The following is a 7,322-nucleotide window of genomic DNA, read 5'->3' as shown; positions in this document are numbered from 1 at the left end:
TTACAATCCTCTCACACTTCAATACATGTGAATCAATTGACCTATGATGACCCGGCAAAGCAAACTATGAAAGCTGTCCAAAGTCTGCATGCGTGCTCGCCAGCAAAATTGTTGCTTCTGTTCATACATATTATATATACATATGAATGCAAAAGTGCAGTTATTGTTAAAAAAAAAAAAAGCAACACTAAATAACCACACGAGGCGTGACAAATGATGCTCGAAAATGGAGGCCAAAACAAATCAGATTGCCTTTGGGGATGCAACAGTGGCCGCCGGACAATTTCATTTGATTGATGGTATGCGTACATACAAATGTCATCTGAGCAGGCACACGGCTCAATAATTGTTGACAGAAAAAAAGCGGAGACGGCCAACCGCCAGCATCATTGCATTAGAACTAAAAGAAACTGCAGTCGGAACCAACACCAGGCAACAGGTGAGTTGCGATGCCGCATATGGCATATGATAGGGTTAGCCCTAAGCAGCAGACAAATTGCTTATTATTCCATTAATGTCGACTAGACTAACCTCCGCGTGGACGACGTCAACCCGTGTTAGCAGCTGTCACTGTCATGAATGACAATCGACACAAATGCAAGCGAAAATAATGCGGACAGGACAGTGCACACAGCTATTTATTTGACATTCGAAGGCATTTGCAAACTGTTCACATGCACACAGCAACAACAAGTAAATAAACAATTGGAAAGAACCAATTTTTGACACGACCATTCGCAAAATGGCTGAGCAGGCCATTAATTTTACTTTTATGGTTCAAATTGTCAACGCACACACACATAAGCAAGCAAGAAAGCATGTGTGTATGTGTGTATTACACAGTATGTGATACAGGTGCGAATGTTTGATTGGCCCTTCGTCTGATTTTAGAGCGTTCCCTTTTTTAGGTAAGAAAAGTGGAATTTGTCAACATACAGGGTGCGTCAGCCAGAAGTATGTCAGCAGCTTTGAATCATCTGCTTTTAAGCAATAAGATTCAATTGTGATCATAACACTCGTTTGTATATCAATCAGTTTGTCAGCTGTTCACAGTCTACCAGCAGTACGCATTACAGCATTGCTTTTATTGTTTACTCTTGAAAGTCCAAGGAAAAATTCCGTTTAAAAATTTGTGGGGAACAACATTTTTAATCACCCTTTACATGTAACTAGGCAGCAACAAAATTCTATTTGTCACCGTGATTGTTGGAAATGATAATGGCACAAATGTCATGACTGGCTTGGCGCAACAACACTAAATGTGCGAGTTTGACGATATCGTACCCGGATGCTTAAAAGCAGTATATAACCTCGAGTGAGATAAACTAGTTAGTAACTACTTTACAAAAGTGTATGAACCGAAAGAGATATAACAATATCATACAAGTTCACAGTTTTGAGTTGGGAAAGGAAAACATGAAATATATCGTCACCTAAAATACAAAAGAACATATCATCAAAACAATCGAATTTGAGTTTTTATTGCTTAAGATTCACTACATCAAATTACATACATATATGTAGCATACAATTTTCAGCTTCCACTGTCAGATAAAACCAATATATAACCAATGTATAACCAATATATAACCAACATATAACTAATATATAACCAATGTATAACGAATATATAACCAATATATAACCAACATATAACTAATATGTAACCAATATATAACCTAACATATAACCAATGAATAACCACTATATAACCAACATGTAACCATTTTATAACCAAAACTCAAAATTTGTTCCAATATCAATGGCTGCTATTATATCGTTTTTCTTCGCATGTAAGCTTAGAAAAAGTATTGTTAAGTAATTTTACATTTTAAGTAGTAAAGTACTTAGGCCTAGTAAATTACAACAAAACAATTTTTTTATTTGCAGACCTGAAGCTCTATGTTTAAGCCTACGTGTATATCAGCAAAATCATGCACTACAGGCTAGAAAGAATCGCTTTTATAATTATATGTCGAGTAGTTACCCGATTCCGTTGGATCGAAAACAAATGAAAAAAGAAATATACTAAAATATGGCAAAGTACGTTAAACTTGGAACTATCGTCCGTAAGTTTAGAAGACTGGCCTGACCCGAAAGCTTAGTGGACTGTTTTATGTGCTTGAACTGTTTCTTCACACTGCAGGGTTGAGTGAAACTGATATGATAAATGAGATTAGTGTACTGCGTGTGAAGGAATGCTTTCTTACTGGGTATTTTTTATTTTCCATATGGAATGGTCTAGCAAAAAGTCTTGTAAATAAACAGAACATTTAGAGTTAGAATGGAAAACCTTGATTAAACCTGTGTAAGCACAATACAACAATGACGAAGTGAAATATGACAACAAAAATTCATGAATAATATTGGGTAGTCGAAAAAGTATCTTCGTATTTTATCAATAAATGTCGCTGCAGTCATTTAATATATAATATATACATATATATAATCTTGAAGTGGTAAGATTTTAGGCTTCATTTGAAAAGGTTAAATTCAGGGAAGTTGAAAAAAAGTTACAACTGTTCAAAAATGAATGAAAATAAAGAAATTCGCTATTTTTTGGAGTTTTTGTATAAAAAAGAGGGAAAAATGCCACGCACGCCACCAAAGAGATTTGTGAAGACGATGTCAGTTCGTGTAGCACAACAATGGTTCGCTCGCCACCGTTCTGGAAATTTAAAAAATTCCATTCACACTGATGGATATGTGTATAAGAGACAGATGCTAGACTTTCCTCTAATGTATTTATTTAAATATATTTTAAATAATATTGAAATTTTCTTTTTTTTTTTGGGAATATTTCTACTGAAAGGTTGACAATTTTATGTGTAACAATATGTATGTAAGTGCAATATATAGCACATATGACTGCGAATAACTCACACATAAATATCAAATTATTTATGCAAAATATGTATGTAGCTTGCGTTAGCTGCATTTTGGCAACACCATTGGTACAAGCATGCAAAGTTATGCCACCAAACAAATAATCTAAACAACTGACACACACACGCACACACACACATTCCACTATTATGACATTTGATGACACACAAGTAATTTGCGTGCCACACACATGCATCAGTTAGAGTTATTAACAGTATTTTAAATCCCGAACTATTTATAACCTTTTACAAAACTACACACACACACTCAAACACGCACAACGACATCTTGTGGCAAGTGCCTGTATGACAGTATGACGAGCTTCCCCGCTTTAGTACTAACGCCTCACTGCGCATGCGTTTCGACCAGTTGCTCAGTTCGGCCAATACTTGCGTTGCCACTGTTAGCGGCACTCACTGTTTCGCGTTCCTTTCAATGGCTTTCGCTGCTTTGTTCTGCTTGCTTTCGTTTGCGATGTGCGCTTATCATTCTTATCAATCGGTGAGCGATCTTCCGTTATGTGGCTCTTACTTTTGCACCGCTGTTGCTTTTTAGCTTTGTGCCGAATATATGTAGTTACGCGTGTGGGTGTGTACAGCTGTGGACAGGCACAGGGATAACGGTTATTCAGCTGCTTTCGTTGACTGCTGTAGAAATTGGCTTAGCTTGGTTATTGGCCTTTTAGCATTTTTTATTATCACCAGCCTGTCTGCAGCATCCCAAACTACTGTGCTTTATGATGTATTGTTGCTTTTCCTTGATGTTTATGCGCTTGAGAATTGTAGTAGCATCTTGTGCTGCGCGTTATCGACTTATCTGCAGCGCACACCTTGACCTTTGAGTCTCCCATATTTTCGTATTTTCACAGACTTATCGCCTCAGCAGGAATACGGCATCACTTTAGCGCTTTAATCTTCGTTTTATGCTGGAGTTTTCAGCGAAAACTTGTTTGGCTTCAATCTCTCATTATGTGCCGTTGGTTGTTTTGTGTGGAATGACCTGAATTTGAATGAATTTGAATTTTTATTTAATGACATTTTAAGCAAATAACGGCTTATGATGGCTTAAGCGCATGGATTTGTGCTCGGCTGGTTTCATTGACCTGTTTTCTGAGAAGGACGCCGTGTTGTACACGTTACGTGTTGCTGCTATTGACCGAGTAACATGTGTAATTATTAGATGTATTTGTCTAAGGCTTTCCTGGCTAGTCATATTTCATAAAAATGGTTAGTTTTCAGTAATTTAAAGCCCTCTAGCCCTTTCGGTCATATATACGTTTGCATAATATTACGCGAAGAGCGTGGCCGGCATGTTGCCTTCCCACTTTCATATATTTCGCTTTGCCTTATTTGATAAATATCTATGTTTTGGCGTTGCCAGCCGCACATCAATCATTCACAGCAGACGAGACATTAGCAAATTATAAAATGTCACAGCCGTAATTGTAACACAACTCCTACACATGCACATACAAAATACACCACAAACATTTCAGTATTAATTATAATGCAAATCACATGCCATGCTACACCTTTCAGAACTTTCGAAACAATATGCATGAAAGGCAAGTGCTAACTGCATCCAAATGCTGACAGTTCATATATTGTAATGCTGAAACTGCAGGATGCCGGAAACACAACAAGCTAAAGTTCCGAAAAGTGAGCAAATATGAAATTTCCTATAACACGTTATTATAGTTTTTACTTTAATTATATGTGACCTGGTCTAAGGAAAGAGTGCTTAGGTGTCAAAAAATCCAAAAAATTAATTTTCACTTTTTAGTTGATTCGGATGGAAGATGAGATTTTTAATATTAATTTTTAAATTTTTTTATTTTCGCACGTTAGCCCCTTTTCCGTAGACCAGGTCACATATAAGAGATCCAAAGCATTCTGCCGACCGACTCTTCTCACAAGGCTCTTTAGGCTGTCTCACCAATCTACTGGATTTTGCAAGGTTTCGCCATACAAAATTGACACTTGAAGCACTTTGAAGCTAATTTATTTGAAATCACTCTGACCGACACTGATTTAGTGCCATCTGTTTGTCAATAAATTCGTTATCACAGCTGATTTAGACAGTACGAAGAGAAAAAAATGTAAACAAACAAATAAATTGAAAGCAATGCGTGTAAATTCAATCGACAATCCGCTTCTTAAATCAAAAAATGCGTTCTTTACTTTCATTAAAAGTAAAATATTTAAAATTAGATGATTTTTATAACAAAATACGACATTAAAATGTTTTTTTTAGTAGTAAATATTAAACAAGGTGCGAGCACAGTCTAAATTAGTGAATATATTAACTGTAATCCAACCACTTCAAATTTTTGGCAGGACTGGTATAAGTAAAACATCAAAGCGTATTTCGGAGACAGCTTTCGGACTTAATTCGTGCCTGCTCTTTGATTTACTGGGTTAAAACTCACACACCAAGTGCTTAAGCGCTTTACTATGTGAACAAACAAACCCGGTGTGTTCAGCATCCTTGTCAAGTCGCAACCAGAATTAATTTCCTTTCAAATATTTCAAAAACAAAACACATAAACAAGTTAATGACTGATACCAGCAGAGATAAATCCGACAATTAGTAGTTAGAAAATTCAGTTTCACTGCTGTTATTGGAAAAACTGCGACATTTTGGTTTGATATTATTGCTAACGACCAAACAAGGAAGTTTCCGGAAATGACAAGTGCCGCCCTATGCTGAACATAGCCATAAATTATGGATAATGTTGGCTGCGCCCGCGCTTAGCCTTTACTTACTCGTTATGATATATTTACTTTTAATACTTTAATCTCTTCAATCCACATAACTTAAACTTGTTCCACCACTCATTGCGAAAACTTTAACGTACGCGGTAAATAAATCAAGCGGCTTTATCTAATATAACGGCACTTTAAAAAGCAAACAGATTACAAAAAAGATGGTCAAAAGGTCAGGTTGCAGTAAAAGTTTCAAACCAAAAGTTATAACCCACACACACACTACAAAACTGAATTGGAATCAACTAACTTATATGGGTTCAAATAATAGTCGTACAGTGGTGAATACATTATTAAGTACACTACCATGAAAAATAAATTTATTAAGTAAACAAGTGAAAATGGGGACAAATAGAAAAAGAGGACTGTCGAGGTCGATCTCATGGAGTTGCAGTGAGCAAAAATGCCACAGCTTCGATTGGATAGTCAAAAACAGCTGTTTTTATATCTCTCCAACGGCAGTAAGGATAGTTTAAATTAGTAAGACCGAAGTCCGAAAGAAGGAGTCTATCTAATCACTTAACATTTTTGGTGGGAATATGGTGTTAGATTAGATTATTAAATTTATTGGAATTTAATTTAGAATAATGGTTTAATATTTATAAAACTTTATTACCATTCTCCAAAATGTTAAATATAATTTGAAGAAATGTATCCCTCACTTCAAGCACACCACTGTACTTCGGCAGAAATATGCGCACAACTACACATGTGAAAATTCTTGAAAAATCATACATTCTTTATATAATATGTACATAAATTCAAGTGCATAAAGATTGACATCAAACTGACTAAGGAATCCGATGTGAGAAGTGGCCAAAGGAAGGAAGCCAAATGGAATTATGGTCGCACTTAAAGTCGAGTCCTTCCTCCACTTTGTTGCGAGCAACTCTAACTGAGCAAATAAAGGAAAAAAGTTTTATTTTCGCTTTTTACTTTTTCTCTTGTCAAACGCCCGTCCGAATGCCTTTCCTGTGTTCGAACAGGCTGCTTGACCTAACAACTCTAACAAAAAGTAATTTGTACTTATGTTTCCACAACACCGACATATGTACAATGTGTGAGCAACAAATCGAGGGAGCATACCGTTTAGCTGTTGCTAGAGGGCTGTGCCGCAGAGGGGCGTTAAAAGTTGAGACAACTAATCTGCAATGTGGTTTAAATTTACTCTCTTCCGAACAGGAAATGAAAACATGAGTTAAAATTTACACGTATGTGTTTGTGTGTATGGGTAAGCAACTCGTAAACTGATATTAATAGATTGAAAATTAGAAAGTTTGACACTTGCTTATTAGTTAATGGGGATCCTTGGCAACAAAATTGTTTGTGCAACTGTGCTTAGTTTTAAACAAGCAAAATAGCAACAACAACTAATCGCTTATTTGCTTGGTCTATTAGTGTGTATTAGAGACAAATCCGATTTAATTTTTCGCTCAATTTCTTGACTGGCGATTAAATGTGGCTTAAAGCTTTGTGATTTGTGGCACTCGTCGACTTGTTGCAAACTCAGCGCTTTTGCGATTTATTTCAACTAGCTGCAATTCACTATTTACTTCAGTTCGATTCCACTTTATTAACATGCTTAAATTTATGGCACATTTTGGATAATAAAAACCTTAAGCAAACACTGTCATCAATCGAATTTCGACAGCGCAACTGAAATCCAATCAA

This window comes from Bactrocera latifrons, unplaced genomic scaffold (assembly GCF_001853355.1).
Source record: "Bactrocera latifrons isolate USDA-ARS-PBARC rearing strain unplaced genomic scaffold, ASM185335v1 scaffold_31, whole genome shotgun sequence".
Lineage (NCBI taxonomy): Eukaryota > Metazoa > Arthropoda > Insecta > Diptera > Tephritidae > Bactrocera > Bactrocera latifrons.
This window is presented reverse-complemented; position numbering follows the sequence as displayed.